At 41.9% G+C, this 22,598-nt stretch overlaps 1 protein-coding gene and 1 non-coding gene across 2 annotated transcripts in view; both read right to left on the bottom strand.

Moving 5' to 3' along the window:
* Positions 1–22,598, bottom strand: part of wnt5b (wingless-type MMTV integration site family, member 5b) — a 92,363-nt gene that overhangs the window by 40,897 nt on the left and 28,868 nt on the right. The window contains exon 2 of the mRNA XM_061715166.1: positions 19,022–19,078. The gene's annotated coding sequence lies outside the window, so the exon portion shown is untranslated. The remainder of the gene's footprint in view (positions 1–19,021; positions 19,079–22,598) is intronic.
* Positions 22,265–22,337, bottom strand: trnak-cuu (transfer RNA lysine (anticodon CUU)). Its single transcript has one exon. It is a non-coding gene; the product is annotated as a tRNA-Lys (tRNA).

Here is a 22,598-nt window from a genome sequence, read left to right as displayed (position 1 = left end):
ACACTTTAAGTGCACTTTGCATTGTATGAAAAGAGCCGTAGCGCTACCAATCTTTTCATGGACAATGAGGTAACTTGCAAAGAAAAATATCACCATAGGTCACTAAAAGCTCAGATGTGAATTAAAAAGGCTACAGTTCCCTCATGATGTAGTAGTTACTATGATCTTACTACCACGCAATATTTAAAATTTAACACTTCATTTGCTCTTGTTATAAGTAACAAGACTGTGACACTTTTGCACTTACAATCGCAAAAGACATTTAAATATTTCAAATGTGTTTCTTTGCCAGGAGTTTTGAGAAAGAGATGGATAAAAAAAAAACCCACAAAAACCCTTCAGCGTCTTGCTTTTGTCTGCAGATGGAAAGTGTACCATAAACATCTAATAAAATCTCCTGTGATGTAGTGATATAAAACATGAAACTCAAGTGCACGTGGTAATTTCCAAGTGTACTGCGCTGGGAGACCCAACCTTTTCTTTCATTAACACGCAGCAGAACCAACCTGAGGATAAAAAAGGACATGATGGATCCATTATACCAGCCTGCACAGCAGACTGATGTTGGTACCACATGTGCTCAGCCCGCCAGAGCTGCTCTGGTTCCTCTGTTTAAGAATGATGTGCCCTTTAAGAGGCTTTCATCCTGGCTATTTCCAGAGGTGAAGGGTCTTTATATACACAGATTTATAGCCATGGAGCTATACTATGCATGTTAACCTGTCTAGGTTGCATAACCCCCACCATAACCTATATGCAGTAGACAAGCAAATATTCTCATCTTATTGATTCAATCTATTACGTATATGTGCTTCACCTTGTACCCGGTCCTATGATGACAGCCTCAGGAACACAAAACACATTTATATGCACTGTGGAGTCTTCTGCATGACAAAAAGAGGCCATATTATCACTGAACACGGATGCATGCAGAGTACTGTTGACACGCGGATGAGGATGTAAAAAGTGTAAAGAATTAGTACTGCTATTGTTATGTAAGAAGTTTGAGGGTAAACATTTGAGAAATGGTGGATTGTACTTGTTACGTAACACATTTACAGGCATAAATCAACCACAGAATGAAATACAAAAAGTGAAGGAACGCTTTTCCATCCACGAGGAAATCGCTGATGAAGAACAAATGCATTTGGAGTGATGCTGAAGCTGCCTATTTTCTCCCTGACAGGTAATTAATAGAAGCAATTTGTTGCTTTGTAACGTGCAGATGGCATACGAGATGGTTGCTATCTTCAACCTGATTACGAGATGTCAGAAATTGTTTCACACTGTTCCTTTAAAGTTCCCGGCTAGTGGATTCCAGTTTTCAGTTTGGATATTTACATTTTTTATGTTAAAACAAAAACCAAGGAGGCTGAATACCATACATGCATTTAAAAGTGTTTCACTAAACGTACATTAGGGTTAGGATTAGTACATCCTTCATTCCTTGAACGGTTTTGATTGTTTTTTTCTGGACAAAACTCTTAAATATCATTTAAAATGCTTATATTAAGTGCTTTTTTTCTGTACGAAACCAGAATCTGAAGTGCAATTGATATATTTTGCAATATATATCATATAAAAGTTTGATTTAATCAAGATTGGAGAAACAGCTAAGATTTCTTCAGTCGAGACAACTAATGATTTGTCACAGTATTGAAGCATTTTTGCCTCAGTGAACTCTATCTGTATGTACATGGAGCTTGTTGTTGGAGTCTTTTTTTCTAATAAATAACAGAAAAGCCCATGTCCCAGACTGCAGCAGAACAATAACAGCCAGTGCGGCATTAAATACAGACTTTCAAACACAGAAACGTAGCTCAGCACAAATGTTGCAATTAAAATTTGTTCACTTAAAAACGGCAGCTGGACAATGTCTGGACTCAATGTTCTGGACACTGTCTGACGTTTGCCTTGCACACATGTGGCACACAACATGAGATTTTCATTTCCAGTGTGTGCACAGCAATTGTATGATTTGGTTTGCAACGTTTTCACTTGCTTTTTTCTTGAATTTGTCAAATTAGTTTGGTATTTGCCCTTATGAACACGGGCTCCCAAACCTCACCTCTCCAATTAAACATTTTTATTTGCATGTTAAACTATCCGTCTTCGTGTCTGTGGGATGTTTGGATAACCAAAACGATGTGACTTGGGGCGAGGCTTGCACAATGCCCAGTCTGACTGATTTGCATTGTTACATACTGTTGCTATGGGTAATGTCTAGAAACCCCCAGAGCTGCAGTACCTATGTGAAAACAGCTTTAATGAGCAGGTTTTCTACCTTTCAACGGCGCCAGGCCACATCTCCAGCCTTCAGCTCTGCACCGTGAAGACAGTGATAAAATCTATCTTGGTCTAGTACGTACATTTAAATCAGCCGCAGAACGGAAAATTTTGACAAAATCTTTGGATGAGATTTGTCAGCACAATTCACAAAGAAGAAACGTGTGACTTAAGAGTGACTGACGCTGCTTCTTCTATTTAGCTCTACTTCCCTGTGTTGATGGATCCCACAGCTGGCTGAGCAAAAACACCCATGCAGTTTCAGGGTTCATTCATCACCGAGATTTTGTACAATCATTGCGCCGTCTTCGGCGACGATCAAAGCATACAGAAAATGATTTAATCTGCAACAACACGTTTTTTCCTCCTGGTATGAGTCTCTCTTCAGACTGCACATCCTGATGCCTGCATGACTGACAGCTCCCACACAACTTCATTCAAACACTTGCAGCCGCCCAAATTAGACAGAGACTGGTGTTTTTGTTGCACATAGGTCGCTGACAAAACATTTTTATTCTACAGTAAAAGAGTTTCTTTTGAACTTCGGTCCCTGTGTGTGCGTTGAGGCCTAAAGTTGTAAAAGTTGAATTGTGACTCGTCACGTTGCGCTCTGAACCACATTTCCTGTCAGGCAGAGAGGAACTGCGTTATGTTACGTGTGCGGGTGTGTTTTACTGCTATCATTAAAGGAAAAGTTCGCCATTAAAAGGGGAACTGGGGTTATTCACAACAAAGCAGCGCGGGTATTAGCAGCAGAGTGTTACTGCCCTCCCCCACATGCCTGTCTTTGGTGGAAACAGCTCCATGTCTTCTTGTCTGCCACTTTGTCTGTCTGTCTTTGTGGCCTGTTTCTCTCTCTCTCTCTGTCAGCCTGTTGTTGTTTTTTTATTCAACCAGTGAAGCATTTTTCTCTTTCCCTTCCTGTCTTCAACTTGCATGCCACACAATCTACGCTTCCTTTTTCTCTCCCCCCCTTTTTACTTCTTTTTACTTTCTGTATTGGCTCCTACGCATATTTCTATTGTCATGGTCCCTTCTCCTTCATCACTTCACTTAAGTTTCTCCATTGCCAGCCTTCCACCCTCTCTTCCCCCTCTTCCTCATCTCTGCGGCACCTGGTGCGGAGGTGTTGCTGGGGTACAGTAGACGTCTCTTTGAAGTCCCGGGGGCCCTTAAAGAGGGCCTTTGTGTTTGTGTGTCAGGAAACCTTCAGCATTGCTTTTGATTTGGGCTGTTCAAATGGGGAACCAACATTCCTGGCGTTAGTGGGTGTTGTATAAAACTTGTGACAAAAGGAAAGGTTTCCTCATTTAAACTAAAGTCTTTATTTTGAATTCAGAAAATTGAATGTGACCTTAAAAAAAAAAATCAGATAACATACCATATCGACTCATTGAAACCTCTCAGCTCTGGTCATGGACTTTACCTCTAAAAGGTTCCCGATGCCTAGTGGAGTCACAATCTAAACCCTTTTACCACTCTTCCACAACTGGTTTTATGTGATAAACTTCACCAGCTAGTTGTTTTTAGAATCTGTTCAAATTTGCACTGAGAAAGTTGGTGAATGTTTATAGTTATCAGATTCATCATTGATCCATCCATCCATCCATCCATCCATCCATCCATCCATCCATCCATCCATCCATCCATCCATCCATCCATCCATCCATCCATCCATCCATCCATCCATCCATCCATCCATCCATCCCTGTTTGGGCGAGAGGTACAGTAAGACTCTGGACAGGTTGCCAATCCATAATCAAATTAATAGGAAATAAAATGTTCTACATGAATCAAGAGTCTTCAATTTCTAGAAGTCTATATTCACGCTCACGAACAACCAAACTTTGGTTCTTTGTGGTGTCTATACACAATACTGTAGTCTCACTGTACTGTAAGTGCGACATCTACACGTTATTTGGTCCTGCATTAACTCCGATACTGTACAAATACCCGTATTTGGAACTACAGCAGCCATACTAACAAATAAAAATTCTGAAACAACTTCTGGAAATGTTCTCCAATGGCCTATCTGTGAAAATGTAGTGACATTAGTAACCTCCAAGTATTTAAATGAGAAAGAGTTAAAAGAAGAAATATTAAGGATATTACTTCCTGATAGCCTCTTCATGGAAAAGCTTTATTGTTGATTAGAAATATTTACGAAATCAAACTATGTTACATGGTGGTGCCCTGATTTGATCACGTGTTTGGAATCAGGGCCAATCCTGTGATTTCCAAATAATAGGAATCAGGTGGAAATGATCAGATTTTTTTCATTCTCATGTCACTAAACTACATTATTTAATTAATTATTATACACATTATATATTTATTGTCCATCAGTAAGTTTCCCCGTTAACAATTAGAGGGGAGTAGGTGTAACCCTCAACTTGGAGTAGCAGTTGTAGCGAGTGAGCCAAGATCCACGTTGCAAACTTAGCTTAGTGTTGCAAGTGTGTTGCTACGTTTAGCAACTTTTCAGTACCTTCTAGCAACTTTTTCTTTTCAAATAAAGCAACTAGCAACCTATCTCGCGACTTTTTTAAGGTGTCAATGAAGACCTTTGTAGATTCTAACTTGAAGGTTTGTATAGTTTTCACTCTTCTCAGTGAGCAGCCCTTGCTGCCGTGGGCCCCTCCCTCGTACCAAAGCCCTGAGCTCTCAGCTGCAGTCACAGCAGGAGACGTTTGCGCATTGGATCTTATGGATCTGGACTTGGTCTTGGGAACAACAAAATGTGATCGGAACATCCCAAATGTTACAGCTTATTAACCCATCACCATCCAGAAATTTCTGTTGGGAAAAGGTCTGCACACCAAATGTCAAACGATAAAGAAACAATCGCTTATGTTTTGTGCCTCACACCTTGCTATTAATTTGACTTGAATTCAGGCTGCATTCAAGCTCTAGTTTGTTCTGTTGCAAGATGCAACTAAACCCTTACAAAACCTAAACCAATGCTGTAGGTTTCTCTATAATAATGTCATTAACCGATAACTTTATTAGATACATTAATGATTTAAATCTAGTTCAACAAAATATGATCGCCATGCCATAAATCCTACTTGTGCAAACCTTTGATTTTGACAGTTTTTGTTCTCCAAAAGGTGATTATTCAGATTTATTTCGGAGGCCACTGTTGTTGGTGGTGGTGTTGTGCTGGAGCGTTTTATCTTAATTAGCTCCTGATATTTTGCCCAACGTTTTTAATTTTAATGAAGCAGAACTTTATAATAACCAGAAGAGCAAAAAACAGTGAGAGGACTAAAAATCAGATGTAAGAGCTTGGTAAATGAGTCAGTTTCAGAGCTGGCTCAGGCTGAGACGAGAGGGGAGAGGGGGAAAAAAAGCACCTCTGCCCTAAAGCCTGCTATCGTCAACACCCAACCTGCAGGTAGCAAAAAGAGAGAGGTGGTATGAAAGAGAAAGAAAGACAGGAAACCATGGACTGGACAGTGGTGGAAAAAAGAGAAAAGGGACAGAAAGAAACAGAGACACTGTTTGGAAAAAATGGAGACAGAGAGAGAGAGAGAAAGAGAGACATAGAGAGAGAGAGAGAGGAATTTGTGAGTCACTGTTTAACTGTGGGCTGCAAGAAGTCGGCTAGCCATGTTAAAATACTGTCTGGGCACACACACCCACACACCAAACCTCTCCAAAATGCAAACCTTAACAATAGCTGGCAGAGCACGCAAACACACACATATTGAAAGAATTCATGCAAAAATCCTGCCACTGCCTCTCTCATACTTTACTGCACAGCAGGCCAGCTAATTATCTTCAGTTGGACACCACGCACACACACACACACACACACACACACACACACACACACACACACACACACACACACACACACACACACACACACACACACACACACACACACACACACACACACACACACACCCCTGCTCCACATTCCTCTGAAGGTAATGAGCTGCTTCTCTCTAAAGGTAAGAACTTCAAAATGTCTAACTTTTACAGCAAAAAAGGGAACAGTAACATTGTCCGACCCTAAATGAACAGCAGCAGTCTTTAAAGAGGACATTAGCAGATTACAGTAAGTTAGTTTCTAGACAAGTACAGTCCTCAGCACATTTAACAGGACTCCTTGTCTTTTGCTATCACCATGTCAGAGTTATAAAAATGTGTTTTATTTGCTAAAAGACTATGTTTATGCACTCAGTGTTTTAAAGTATTGTATTAATGGGTTTCAAACGGTTGAAGTTTAAGATCCATGAAACACGAGAAAACAATAAAACAAGTGGTGCCAAAGGATAAACCATCTAGGGATCAGGACAGAAGTGGAAAAACTGTCATCGCTCGTTAAAACCAAGCAACAGTGGAGGTTAAATAAAGTTATACAAGCTTAAAATTACATCTACAGTAGTTAGATATCTTCTTTTGACCAATTAAAAACTAAAAGATGTTTTACGAATGCTCAAATCAACAGAAATCCGCTAAGTCTCACAATTTTTTAAAGCTGGAACTGCAGAAGTTTAAGAATGCTTTTAAGGCAAATGATTGACGTAATCAGTCACTGGTCATGGTATAATTATTCCAACAATGCCTTTTCAGAATTGGACCTGTTAGAGTCTGAGGATGCTCTGCTGATTATTACTGTAGTTTATCAAATACTGTTATCAGGTTGTTTACTGCTGCAGGCTCCCTGCTCATTAGATTACATGTTCTATCTAGCCTCTGTCTATCTGCTTTCATTACAGGTAATATATCATTCTCCAGAGGTTGATCCAGAGACTGAGCAGTATTCCGTCTTGGCACGATCATTAGAGTGTCTTTCCGATATCTGTGTTCTCCAATGCCATGTTAATTACACTTTGCATACTGATCATTAGCCATTGTATTCACCTAAAATGTTAGATATAACACACCGGGATGAGAAAAACAAAACACTAAATCTTTAATTTGCAGCCATAAGACTCTGCATCATTTACAATAAATCTGTGGATGTGGCTGCTGAATCTTTTATAATAGCCTGGGCAATTACAACTAGGAGAATGAGAATTATGCAGCATGCAATGCTGACTTCTGCTCCCTATTCCTGCTTCCTCTGACAGTACCCAGCGGAAAACGACAGGAATGTGAAGACAGAGAGAGAGAGAGAGAGCGGAGAATAACACGAGGGTTCTTTTTAGCTTTTTTTTTTTGTCCTAATGTGAAACCACGTGCAACCCTGACAGAAATGTGACAGAAACCTGCGAAGTCAAAAACTAACAGGCACGCACACATTGTAATTTATCAGGTGAGACAATTTGGTAGCGTGGGAGGTGGGGTGGGCATGTGTGCGCTTGTGTTCCCGTGCAGAAAGTGGTTGTGCATAATGCATGTGCGTGCAGGTTTCCGCGTGCGCCTCTCTCTCTCTCGACTCTCTGTGCCTTCCTGTCAACTCAGCTTGTCATTCAAGAATCAATAAAGAGAAACTTTTTCTCTCTGTCTTTATTTTGCTCAGAATTTGTCATGCTCTTCTCAAACAAGGTGGAAATGGGTAGAAATAAAGAAGGAGAAACAAAAAAAAGAAAAAAACCCAGAAAACTTCAGCAACAGTCGAGTGGGAGTTTAACACATGTTTGACAGGAAACACTGAGCGTCAGAGCAGATTTCACCGTGTTAACAAGATCTATTTTTTTTAGATAGATGCAGAAGTCTTCAGAGGGCGAAATAGAGGGTGAAAGAAAAAGCAGGTGGAAGCTTGAATCTGTGGTGTTTTACAGGCGTCACCACAAAAAGAAAAGAACAAGACCTTGCATTTAAGAAAACAAATGATGTTGATGTTTATAATGTACAATCATGGAGGGAAATTATCCCCTGTTTTTAATTTAACATCATTACACCTTGGGACACTTTGACTACAGGAAAACATTGGTCAAACTGTAATCTGACACATACAGGTTTTACTGAATGCAGGAAACAATGCACTAATCAGCAGCAGTCCAGTCCAATAAGCCTGTAGTGCTTTCAGTTGGATGTGTCCATGCGAGCGGCTCCATCCACGGAGGAGAGGGAGCACTCCGCTCTTCAGAGACGGGCTGCATATGCATCTATGCATGCATAATTAAAGCCAAAACGGGGGGGCATACAAATTATATGGTAAAACACTAAAAACGATCCGGACCGTACAGATTATCCCTGTACTTAGACTGGGACCAAGCCTGAACGGCATTTTATTGAGTAAAAGGGTTCTGTTGGACCCAGTTAACCCAAGAAAAGGACATTTAAACCATAAGAAAATCTCCATCAAACAGTTATTTTATATTCAGAGTAAAAAGACATTATTGAGACAGAAAGGCCCTCTTATCACCCAGTAAGTGAATTACAGCCAATTTGCATGTCGAGTGAATTTAACTGAAAGTGCCTCAGACCCGGAGTGTGGTGTGCCTGCAGATAACCAGCCTGCCCGTTCTGGGTTTGAGAAGAGCTTTATTCACATCAGATTTTGGACGGATAATATGTGTGCAGACCTGTTTGCATAAGTACCATATTACGGGCAGATGTGGAAGATTATGTATATGGCAGCAGAGAAAGGGTCTACAGTATTATTTTTTTTTTCCTCCTAAAAGCTTGAAATGACCTGGAAATCTCACAGAGGAAAAACATGAAAATCATCTCAACTTTAAGAAAGTTCCAAGTCATTTTGGCAAAGATTACAAGCATGTAGGGCGTAGTAAACGCAAGATGTTACTGTACATTAGCTGACAAAGCACAGGCCAGTGGACCTAAACCAAAAAACTAAGGCAAAAGGCAAAAACTAAGTCCTGCATGTAACCAGCGCTCACATGTTCATGAGGTTCACTGTGTCTGTAAAGATAATAAACTTTATGTCCAAAGAAAGAAGCAAACAAGTAAAAAAAAAAATGAGAGTGGGAAATAATGAAGTGAGAAAACAAACAGGGAGAAATAATCAGTGAGGTTTTGCAAGAAAAAAGGTTTTTAAGACAAACAAACAGAGAAATAAAGTGAGAATAAGACACGGGAGCTGCAGTGAGGGAAGATAAAGAGAGAAACTAAGCGTGGAATACAAAGAAGGACTCTGCGTGTGTGTGTGTACATCAGGTGTGTATCTGTCATCCCCAAGGTCCTTCTAACTGTCTTCTCCTATTGATTAGTTCATATTGATCTGGCTTAGCACACACTCTGACACACACACACACACACTCTGACACACACACACACACACACACACACACACACACACACACACACACACACACACACACACACACACACACACACACACACACACACACACACACACACACAGCATGGTTCACTTGATTTAGCCAGGCCTTGGCACAGGGGACATGAAGGTACATTGTTAACACACATGCAACGATGCACACACGCACATACACGGTCACATACACACACACACACACACACACACACACACACACACACACACACACACACACACACACACACACATACAAAAAAGAACCCTCCAATCTTTTCGCTTCTTAAAAAGGCCAACCGTCTCCTCTCTGACACGCATATGGATATGCATCCTTGTCAAACAGCGAACTCATCCTGTCTGAGTGTGTGTTGTGTGGCGGGAGGACCAACAACCACATGCCAGAGACACTGTCAGTGTTGTTTTCCTTAAAATGCTATATTTGGTATTATATATGCTTGTGGTTATTATGTATGAAGCCTTGATGAGGCTGCAGTTAAACGCTTTTACACAGAAACTCCTACCTTGCTGTCGGTTCCCTCTTCCATGGTCTTCTACTCGAGGCCTGGGAGCTTCAGGGCTCATCCCAGTATTTGTTCCTGGGCCTGCATATTTGTAGACAGAGACTTTGATGTTGTCCCCAGGATCTGCTGGAGCCGCTCTCCCAGCCTGGGGGTCACAGCTCTGAGTGGTCCAATTACCAACAACACCACAGCTGTCTTCACCTTTCACAGGTTTTCCATCGCTTACTTCAACCCTGGTCATGCTCTGCCTTCACACGTCCCTTCTTTCCGATGTTGCCGTCACTTGGGATTACTACGTCTACCGACGTGTCACAACTGCTTTCTTCTGGAGTTTGTGCCACTCTTGGAGGTGTCTCCCACCTTGACTATGGGACACATGCTTAGTGAGGATGTTCCTGCTCGTTATGCCCGCTACTTGGCTGTGGCGTTGCTTGGATGCTTTACCTGCCAGAATCTTACGCTCCACTATTATGCGCTGGCTTGTTTCCCGGCCTACAGCTGGGGTCTGCTGTGGTAGACCCAGTCTTTGTCGCTCTTCTGCTCAAGGCCTGTTCTTGTGCTGCTATGATTAATGCCTCCATGCCGTCATTCAGAACAGCCTTCTACAGCCACTGGTAGGATTTCTTAATGTCAGTAACTTCTTCAGTCTGCCGTTGATACATGCTGTGCACGGGCTTCTCTTTCCATGATGGTTCCTGCTCCATCTATTCTTCCTCCTCCGCTGCTACCTGAGATGTTCACTTCAGCAGATCATCATTGGAGATGTATTTCTGGATCTCTGTTGTCTCATCTTAGATGGCGGCTTGGACAACTCACTAATCCCTTTTCCCTTGCATGGGGGTGGAGATCATACAGCCAAGGTGGTTGGTTGGAAAACACCACTTTGGCTCAGTTACGACAAGCGTCACATTTTAGTTTTACTTAGCTCATGCTAAATTATGATGCTAATACCAACTTTCTTTAATTCTTATCAAAGTCACCATTTCATCCTCGATGTCACTGCTGAGATAACATCTGAAACGAGGACTGTCTACTCCACCTAGGACTTCAGCTGTGTCTCCAGTCAAAGCTGGAATCGTGGTTGCAACCAGGGCAACAGGCCAGAGCCAGAGCCTCGTTTCAGATATCACTGTTGAACTAACATCTGTAATGAGGATCGCTTGCTCAGCTGTGTCTCTGGTAAAAGCAGAACTGGGATTGCGACCAACTGCGTCAACTTCGCCTCCTTCAATTTAAAAAGACCATTGAACATGCAGCAACATAGCGGCCATGAAAATAACTGACACATCTTCCAGTTTCTGATCTTCTTCTTCGTAGCACCTTTTTTACAGTTTTCAGTTTTATTCATGATATATTTGGATACGCTGTGTTCATGTCATGTCATTCATTGTCATTAAAAAGCCACAAGTAGCATTAGCGAATGTTGAAGTGAGTCACATTACGAGCCTCTACGTGGCTAATTCAGTTTTGCTAAAATATAGTTCTGTAATCTTGAGTCAACAGTCAAACAGAAAGCGATTATTCTGGTATTTTTCATCATAACTTATGATCTTATTCAAATTTGATGGAATGATGAGGAGTCATGGTGGACATTAGCTTGGTGGTTGGGATTAGCAACTTAACACATAGTCATATTAAGCCTGGATCATAAAATGATTTGTGTGGCATAGAAAAATGTTGCTGTGTGACTGAAAAATAAAGCAATAATTCTGTGAATAGAGGAGGGAAAGTGACAGACAACTGGATACAATGCAAGGTTAAAATGAATGAAGCATTCAGTATATAACATTTTAAGACTGAAAAGCTACATATCGGTGACTGATATGTTAATTGCTTGCAAATAAGTCAGTCTTTGTCTATGCTTCCTTCAACCGTTCTCCATGTTTGTGAAAAGCTGTTTGTTGTGTGATATTCTAGTGTTTTTTTGGGAGTTTCTTCATTACTCAAACACAATGACAGTGAAACTGCTGCTGCAGCGAAGAGCGACTGAAGGCAGCGCGTTTGGGACTGGAGGGTTAACAGTGGCGATACTCAGCCTCGCTGGGAAAGTTCAGGTGAGGTGAAGCGGTAACCCTCCTTCAAACACAAGGAGGAGGAAAAAGAAAGAAAAGAAAAGTCAGTCAAGGTGCCCTTAAGCAAAATATCTCAACTCCAATTGCTGCTGGGCTGTTGAGCGGAAGCTGAAGAAGAGTGTGTTTGTTCAGGGCAGCTCCCAGTGTGACTGTGAGGTGGTGTGTGAAGGTGAAGTGGGCTAAAGCTGATTAAAAAAGAAAAAAAGGAAAAGGCAGAACAAATGTGCTTGTTTTGTCTGTATTTACAGTGAGGACAAGTAGAGGAGAAAAGCACATAAAATAATGGGGATACTGCTTGTCAAAGCCGTCTAATGAGAAGATTTCACCCGTCATGACCAGAGTGATGCATGATGGGCTCTGGTGGCAGCCACCTTCCTTATCAAAATACAAACTCAACTTCACATATACCACACAGAGATTTTTAATTTTTTTGTGTATGCTCCATCCCAGGCTCTATCTCAGCCTCGTCTCTTTTCACCCCCTCTTTGTCTATAAATCAGAATAAATGTTACAATCTGTCTCCCCCGTTTAGTTTTGTGTGTACACGCAGAAACGCATGCTCAAATATACAGCATGTGTGCGGCTACACAAACACCTGCCCCCACAGAGACAGACACACACTGCCTTCTGCTGCTGCAATGGCTCCGAGCTGTCAAAACATCCTGCTTTCTCTGCCTCTCTCTCACAAAAGCAGCTTGACTGAGCTTGTCTATGCAGGTTCACAGACTGCTGTGTGTTTGTCTGTCCACCCTCGTTCTCTTTTCACTCTCGTCCTCGTTTTTTGCATCTTAACATCCTTCTCGGCTTTTACCTATTTGCGTTCATATTAAATGAACACTTTCCTGCGTGCCGTTGTTTTCCTGCTTTAGGCCATCGTTTACATGTGCAAATGAGATTTTAGAAGAGTTTGTTCTTAACCTGCCAAGGTCTTCGCACCTCTTGTGCTCACACTGAGCCAGATACGTTTTTTTTTTTTAACATTTAAGATGTTGGGCTCTAGTGGCCTTGATCAAAAGTCGCCAGACAGGAAATTGGGGCAGGAGGGTGGGGGTGTGCTGCTGCAGAGGGCCACAGGCCAGGCCTTAAACCCGGGCCAGCTGCACCAGGACTACAGCCTCCGTATATGAGGCGCCTGCTCAACAAACTGAGCTATCTGATGCCTTAAGCCAGAGGCAACTTTAAAGCAATGCTGCTTTGCATGTAAACAAACATTTTTTTTTCTCTAAACTGAAAATATCATACAGTAAAAACAGCTTACTTCATCTTCCCAGCGTGTGGAGCAACCTGGTCCCCCCAGACGATTTTTGCACTAAGCCGGCGGAAGCCCCTGATATTTTGCAGGGTGCGCTTCTGGATGTTCACTGAGCTCTGGGGTTTTGTAGGTTTGATCTCAGGTTTAAAATTCTGTTTAACTCTGAAAACTCTATGATTTCATATTTTCAGGATTTATTCCAGCAAACTGGTTTATCACTGAAAAGATTAAGCTGTTCATTCTGTTTCATTACAGTTGCAATAAAACTAGTGGTTTTATGCAAGTAGTTTATTTCAAGTAAGAAATATTTATTTGATTGCCTTTTATAACCCCACTGATAAAATTCCTCTTGATTAAATGCACCTTCCTGACTACATCACCATGAATATGAGTTAATAAAAACACTTACGTGCTGAAAACTGAGACTGAGAATGAATATTTGCTGAAGCAGTTTGTTTCTTTACTTTTCTCTTCGGCGTCATATGATGTTTGAGCAGCTCCTGCTATGGAGAAGCCTCTTCTAGGGTCTGAAAATGACATTACATTGTAATTCAACGGTGCAATTTGCGAGGAAAACGTGTGTTTTCAGACTCAGCCACCTACTCAACGCTATTATCACAACACTTTTCACCTTCCGTGTCAAAAATCATCCCCGTTGCTGGAAATAAAATGCTGGCGGTTAATATTTCTGCAAAGCACAGACACGTGTCATCTTGATGTTTGAGAACTGAAATAGCCTGCTCTCACTCCTAACTCGTAACATGCTGACTGGCAGGATGTGCGAAGTCGTGAAAGGGTGAATTTTTACCCTAAACAAGTCCTTTTGGTGGCTAAAAATCTAACCAGATTTTGGGAGAAACCAAACCGACCCCAAAAGAGACTTTTATTATGTTCATGGGTGTTTTTTTTTTATTTTTAGAAAGGAACTGTGTATGAGCATGCAAATGTATGTCTCTAGAGGATCAGACTTCAACCAGACATGGTTGTGTGTCTTCTCAACTGAAACGCCACTCTGGAGTACTTCCAGGAGGGAGAACATGTCCCACACGTACGGCCTCCTGCTGTACAGTACATGTGAAGGGTCAACAATCTTCATGCAGAAAATAGCCTGAAAGTAACTTCAAACCAGGATTTCTTCATGCAGGATTTGTTGCTAGGTGATGAGGCAGTCCATGCTGTGGAGCATTTGCATAAATGTAAAATTGTACTTTTTACTCTTGTCATTGTGTTGAAGAGTTACACAGAGTTTTGTTGGTGCCACACTTTCATTAGAAACAACTGCGGTAACTGATATTTCACTACATGACACATGTGAATTAAAACCACAAGAACGTCGTACATTAACATTTCAAGAGCGCGGACTAAACCGTGAATCCTGATAAAATAAACCTTTGCCTTTTCTCATAGTGAGATTGACTTCTGTTTCATTTTCTCTCTCTTTTCTACATTCATAGACACACACACACACACACACACACACACACACACACACAGGCGAGGCCTGTGTGTTTGGCCTGCAGGGTTTACACAGCAGGGAAGAATCAACCGTATGGCAGACATGAGTACGGAGCCAAATTTGGCTTGTACACATGCTCTGTGGCCATGTTGCCTTGTGCGTTTTGTGTATGCGTGTGCTTAGCAGAAGGCAGCCAGCACTTAAATATATATCAGGGGCAGTGGTTGCCTAAAGGTGAAAGCTGTGCGATTTCCACTGGGAGGTTGCTGAACGAATGAATGAATCACACTCTCCAATCCGTCGCCTACTTTTTTGCCACTGTGCCCTTGAGCAAGACACTTATGCTGCTACCACTGGGTGAGGGCCATGCTGCGACTGTAGAGGCAAAAATAAATGAAAAGCAAAGTAATGCTAAGAAGCAGGACACAATCTCCCATATGTATTACAGCTTATAAAATTGTCCTTCCACAACATTTCTACTGGATTACAATCGTTTAGATATTCACGTCGCTATTCCAAAACATTATCTTTATTTTTTTTTTCATCATATTATTTCTCCCCATAGGCCATGGGAAAAACACTCAAAAAAACGCCCCACAAATTAAATCCAAACGCTACCACATTCATCCATCTTCTACGTCTGAAACGCTATGCTCATGGGATACGTCAGTCGGAGAGACTCTGTCGGGACACAGAGACCAAAAAAACCAAAACAACCATTGTTATATATCCCAGAATGCTGATTAATGCACGCAAGAAGTGAAAATGAGGAGTTTAAAGATTTGTCCTTGGATTTTCAGAGTAAAATTATTAAACTACACGGTTTCCCATAAAGTTGGAATAAAACATTTTTTACCTGTTCTCATAAAAGGGTCGTGAATGAAAAGAGGACAAAAAAAGAGGAATTTTTCTGAAAAAGAAAAATATTTCCCAGTGCATGTTGGACTCCAGCAGGGCTGGCCTTTGTCACCGGTCCTGTTCATAATTTTTATGAGAATCAGCACCTCCAGGCCAAGGTTCTCCACCGGGAAAGGGTGGCGTGCCTTCCCCGGGTGGGTGGAGAAGTCCTGCCTCAACAACATCGCGGATACAAGCGGCCGAGATGAGTTTCCTCCGCAGGGTGGCTGGACGCTCCCTTAGAGATAGGGTGAGGAGTTCGGTCACCCGGGAGGAGCTCGGAGTCGAGCCGCTGCTCCTTCACATTGAGAGGAGTCAGCTGAGGTGGCTTGGGCATCTGTACCGGATCCTCCTGGACGCCTCCCTAGGGAGGTGTTCCAGGCATGTCCCACCGGGAAGAGACCCCGGGGAAGACCCAGGACACGCTGGAGAGACTATGTCTCTCGGCTGGCCTGGGAACGCCTCGGACTCCCCTCGGAAGAGCTGGAGGAAGTGTCTGAGGTGAAGGAAGTCTGGGCATCTCTGTTGAGACTGCTGCCCCCACGGATAAGCATAAGAAAAATGGATGGATGAAAAATATTTCAACTTACAAAAAAAAGTAATTAATAATTAAGATTTGAGATGCAGTGTCCCAGCTGCAGCCGAACAGGCCCAAACCATGATACTACCACCAAACCATGGTGTATACATGGGGTAAGTTTGACATTTTTCATTTCTACAAATAGAAAGCATCTTATTTTAACCAAAAACGTACTTTTTTTTCTTGCTTATCAGCTAAAAACATTGATTCTTCTGTCCTGACCATGAGAGCTTTAGTAAACTGCAGACTGGCAGCAGAGTCTTTTTTTGTTTTGTTTTGGAGGGCAGGGAGTTTCTCCTTGCAGCCTTGTTGTGCACACCACTGCTCATCGGTCTTCTGCTGCTGGTGATAAACATTAACATACGCCAGTGTGATACAATAGTGATACATTTGTGAGTGTGGAATAATGGAGGCCAAACTCTTTTTGAGATGATTTTGTAAATTTTTCCAGAAATATTTTTTGTGAATGAGTAAAGTGTCGAACCATCTGGCCTCGTGAAGCAGGTTACAAACGTGTCGTTCTGCGTGCATGTTCAGGTTGATATACGCTGCCTGCACTAAAAGCTGCATGTAATTCAATTGTGAGCGCATGTATGCGTGCTGATGACTGCCGGCATCCGCCGAGTGTATGTGTGGGGGGGGTCTTTTTTATGTTTTTTTTGCAAGTGCATGAAAATCATTTATTCATGTTTCAGTCCCTGTGTGTGTGTGTGTGTGTGTGTGAGTGTGTGTTTATGTCTTACATGCATGCTCTGTTAGACACTCTTTGCTTACACGCTTAACTTGAGGATTATTCTGTACTGAATCTTCTGTTCATGCCCTCCTTACTCATCTCTTTTTGAACTTCTTTCTTTTACACCCCTGGAGTTTTCTTTTTCATGCTCACGTCTTTCTTCTTCGCTTGATTACCTCACTTTCCCCCAAATATATTTTATATATATATATATATATATATATATATATATATATATATATATATATATATATATATATATATATATATATATATATATGAAAATAGAACTGGTGTGCATGTGTGGATTTGAAAATGCACATATTCTATAAGAGGGAGGAGGAAACAGAGCGTGGTGACAAGAAAAATACAGCCTCTGCATGTGTTGTGTCAGTTGACTTGACATCTGATCTTGCTGAGTATGGTAAAGAAGAAAGTGCTGAAAGTACCCTGTATGAGTGGGGTGGGGGGTGTGGGGTTGTTGTGTGTGTGTGTGTGTGTGTGTGTGTGTGTGTGTGTGTGTGTGTGTGTGTGTGTGTGTGTGTGTGTGTGTGTGTGTGTGTGTGTGTGTGTGTGTAAAAATGTCTAAGTGTAAGTTTTGCGGCCTGTATCTGTCCTCGTTTCTATCTGGGTGGTGAGAGGAGGGAGTAAGGGAATAGTGTGTGTATGTGTGTGTGTGTGAGTGCATTTAGTTTAAGTGTCAGCATGCCAGTGTGTATGTGTGTGGCGAGCAGGAGGGAAAGAGGGGGAGGCAGTCAGTGGAAGAGTAGCTGAGAGATGGATGGCAGGGGAGGCAGTGAGGGAGGAAAAAAGGTGAAGAAGAGCAGCGAGCAAAGGAGAACATTCTGAAAAGAAAAGTGATGAGAGGAAAAAGATGCAATGGAGGAATATAAAAAGAGACAAAGTCACTACTTTCAAGCCAGTGCCTGCTTCTTTGCTATCTTTTTTATTCCAACTTATGTTTCAGAGTTCTTCACTGTGGTATAAATGTTTTATGAACTGTGTAAGCCATGAATTAATGTTACATCAAGTCTTTCCTTCCTCCTCTTTCTTTCTGGCTTTGTCACAAAAGATATCTCTCCAGGGTCTTTCTGACAAATACACCGGTTTGATCACCCATACATATCCACATACACCCACACCCACACACACACACACACACACACACACACACTATACCAGAAGTCACTTCCGTCGCTGTGTACTTGAGTGTACTTCAGATTTTAGGCTTTCCTTGTTGTTTGGCTACATCAACAGGGAATTGTCTTGCCGAAGAAAATCTATCAATATTTTATTTGATACCTTCCGAAAAATGCGAGATTCAGAAGCACAACAGAGAGGAGGAGAACTTGCTGATAACGGCTGAGTTGTGACAACTGGATACAGATCTGGCGCCCAGATGTGAAGTTTGGAAGGAGACCGGTGGCAGAACTGACTCTGGTTTAACCAGAAGAAAGTTTATGGAAGTGTAAAGGCGTGCAGAAGTCACTGGGCGTAGAGTCAGGCAGGACGAGGCTGAGTTACAAGGACAAAGGCAACATTGAAAAATTCCCCCACGGCTCCCTTCCTGCCTGGGAAAATCTCCTTCACTCGGATCTCCCACATTTCTTGTAAATATCTCCGTTGAAGCACTCCTCATTCACTACTTAAAACTAGGACAACAGGATTCAATCAGGACATCTTAAATGTTACTGAAGCATTAGGGGTCGAGTTAGTTTTTCACAAACACTGACACAGCGTAAAAGTCACAGATCGTAGTTCAGCAGAGGTTAAAGACCTGATTACATATTGTTATGTTTGTTTTGTTGGTTTGATGAAATGAAATGCTGATTGATGACTTTCTATCCCGTCTTGGACGCTCTGAAACTGTTCTAGAGGATGGACAGTCATAGCTTTATCGTGAGTTCACCTCATGTGACCACACTAATCTTGTGTTTTGAAAGTTTTATCTAAAATATTTAAAAATGGTTAGCCAAAAGTGGAGGCGGGGGAGTCCGAGGCTGGATGCAGACAACAAAATACTTACTTTATGTGTACCGGGGGTTTGGAGTGTTCCCTCTTCATTCACGTGTCCTCACTCCACCTGAAACAGATCAAATGAAGTGTGACCAAAGGGCGCAGGGAGCTGTGATGTATTATGGAGACGATGGTGTTAACACCGTGGCTGCGCGTCTGTCTCACTGCGCCGCTGACATTTCAGCTACAGCTGAGACTAAGTGGACTTAAACACACATCACAGGCCTTTTGATTTTTGTGTTAACGCCGTCCTGTCAGCACAGACAGCGCTACTTTACCTCCGTGACCCCCCACCGCCTCCCCCACCTCCTTTCCTCACATGCGTGACACTTTCCACCTCCCCCTCACCTCTCCACCACCTCCCTGCTTTCCCACATCTCTCATTAAGATCCTCTCTAATCCTGCTGCTTAAAACCTCGTCCTTTTTTCTTCTTCATCCTTCATATTCCATCCTCTCCCGCCTCTCCGCCCCCCCCCCCTCTTCCTTCCTTTTCTCCATTAAAGAATTGCAGTGAAGACTAGAGCTGATTGGAGGTGTGAAACGAGGGCTTTTGTTTTGCCTTTTTTCCTCCCCTGCGCACGCGTGCCAAAACGGCTACATGAACAGATAAAACAGGACAAATAAGAGAACGTCGCCCAAATCTCCCAGAGAGAGAGAAAAGGGGAAGAAACAGAGATGTCCTGCTGTTTTTAGAAACTTTGGCAACACCGCTGCTGAGTGATGCCAGTACGTGAGCAGAAAAGAGCAAGAGGAAAGCAGAAATGAAAAAGGAAAGGTTAAAAAATTATAACTATTGGGCAATATTATTTCTTTCTTTCAAAAGTGAAGGTATTTCCTTAAAAAAATGTTAAAAAGTGTTTTCCTCTGATATTTTTAAACAGAGATTTATCAACTACAGCTGATCTTATGATAAAATGGGAAACAGACACACGTATAAACGCAGAGTTGTTTCCAATTTCCTGCAGATTTAACCTTAACCTCAACCCTAACCTCATCCTAACCTCAAAACACATCCTCGCTTAAAAACAGAAGGATTTATAACAACGGGGCTTGTCATTTAGTCCCAAAAGGGAGACAAATACCCTCCAATGTGACCATGCAAACAGATTCATAGCCCTTCAGCGTGAATTATACGAGGAAACGACACACACAGACGCACACGTCTTCCTGTGTCTTTGCGACAGTGCTATCCATATTTTAAAAGTGGGTCTTTTAAGGGAACGAGGCATTCAACAGAAGGCACACAATGCACACACGAACACATCCCCAGAAAAAGGTCTGTCTGTCTCGGCAGGTAGCTACGCACCAGAGAAGCTTAACCTCATTTGCACAACTGCTTCTTTTTAAGAAAGCTTGCTTCTTCTTTTCTTTTTTTCTCACTAAATATAAGAAATAAAATTGTGTATGTGACATAATTCAACAAATGGCTCGTTTCTGCTTTTGATCATTGCAGCTAAATTAAGCAAAGCCTCGAAGACTGATAGATTTAGCATGAATCACTGGGTTCGTGATTAAAATTAACTGTTTGAGGCGAAAAATACAACAAGAAAATCAATCATAAAACGGCGTTAATGGTGCACTGACTAGTCATGGAATGAAGAAAATAAAAAAGCCACATTTTTACTGATTGGATTTACATTTGGGGCAGTTGATGTGAGTAAATGACAAAAGAGAAGAAGAAAATGACCATGTTATTATCTGTACCAGATCTGAGCGGGTGTTTAAAGTCACCGAACACATCTGGGCTCCTATTTGCTACAGAGCAGAAGTGAATGTGAAGGAAGGAGGGAATAAATTAGAGGAGTGTTTTGTAGAGTCTCATGTCTCCAGGATCCATCAGCCTCCCACCTTTTCTGTCTCCAGCCGGAGGAAAACTCCTCCATTCCTGCATTCCTCTCACATTCCAGCTCCAGGTTTACCTTCTCCACCTCTCTTTCTGCATCAACATCACATATCCTCCTCCACCTACTCCTCCTCCTCTGCAGCTCATGGCTGTTTGTCTGCTTCTGCTGCTTTTCTCTCTTTTCCTTCTCCCTCTCTCTCTCTCTTTCTCTCTTTCTCTGTCACTCCCTCCATATCACCCCTTCCCCTCCCTCTCTGCTTCCCAGCATGCTCCAGTAAGCCGGTGGAGGCAGGGGGCTCGCCTGAACCCTCCACCCCCAGCAGGGGCCCTCCATCTCAGCCTGGCTGGCTGGCAGGCGCCATGGCATCCATCCAGCACACACACAAACACCTTAATCACACGCACACAAGCACATTTTCTTTTCCCTTATCCACGGGCTCTTGTTTTTATCAACTTTTCTTTACTTTTAGCCCTCTTTTTTCTACCATTCCTCTTTTTTCTTTTACAAGTCTTGGTCAAACTGCCATTATTCTGATATTCCGTGTAGTGATCATAAAATAAATAATAAAAGAGCGAGAAAAAAACTGCAATAAAACCTGCACTTCACATTTGTTGTTTTTATACTAAGGCTTTGTTACTGCTGGTCTGTGAGGTCATCGTGGGGGAACACCAGTCCAAGTAAGACATTATGGGAATTTCATCAGGAACAGTTACTGTTAAACTTTATTAAAGAAAGTTTCTGATGTGAGTTTTGATCCTTTACTGGGTTAGAAGATGTAATACACAATTTGATAATAATCTGATACTCCCCCTGTCTTTTTTGTGGTTGTTGTAAAATTTTACAAAAAAAAAAAAAAATCATCAAAGGGTTTTTAAGAAATTTGCAAATCCCTCCAACTGCTGACAGACCATAAACTACCCACTACAGACAGCTCTGTTCAACTTCACTTCAAAACTACTGATATTATTATAAACCAGTTATTACGTCCATTAAAATACACCTTTTAACAAGTAAATAAGATTGAGAACTTTGGGAAACATATAATATGATAACTCATGATTCTCTTATTCAACTGCTCCACAGCATGAAAGCGTTTGTTTTTATAGTCTTCTGTACACATACCAGGGCTATGATATTAAAATAAATAAAATGAAGGTTCTTAAAATATTTTCATCACACAACATTAATATTAAACGTTTAACCACACTAAGAGGACTGTCCTCTCTGCCACAGAAATGAGGCTGATGGTTAGTGTTTTTCTCCTCTAACCCAAGCACACACTGGAAACTGTACTGTACGGGTAGGATGCAGTTTCGAAAAATGACCTCTTTGTTTTGACTTATTAACCCTGTTTTTTTCCTTCAGACTACAACCACGTGTCAATAAGAAACGTCACACAAAACATGTCCGCCCAACGTGGGGCTCGAACCCACGACCCTGAGATTAAGAGTCTCATGCTCTACCGACTGAGCTAGCCGGGCTGGGTGCTCAGCATCCCCGAGAGGAGACTTGAAGGACAGAAAAAACAGAAAAAACTGACTGCGACTGAGGCATAGCGGGAGAGAAAGCAGTGTAGTTTATTGTTTAAAGAAAAACTGATTCAAAGTGAGTTTGTGGGAAGATGTTCCCCACCTCCTGAGAGCGCAAGAAAACATTGATTCAGATCTAGCTAAAACCTTATTTCAGTTGAGACTTTAAGAACAAAAACAGATCTCAGGACTCAGTGATTGATCAAGACTGGC

The sequence above is a fragment of the Cololabis saira genome, chromosome 23, assembly GCF_033807715.1.
Source record: "Cololabis saira isolate AMF1-May2022 chromosome 23, fColSai1.1, whole genome shotgun sequence".
In the NCBI taxonomy this organism is placed as follows: Eukaryota; Metazoa; Chordata; class Actinopteri; order Beloniformes; family Belonidae; genus Cololabis; species Cololabis saira.
This window is presented reverse-complemented; position numbering and strand designations above follow the sequence as displayed.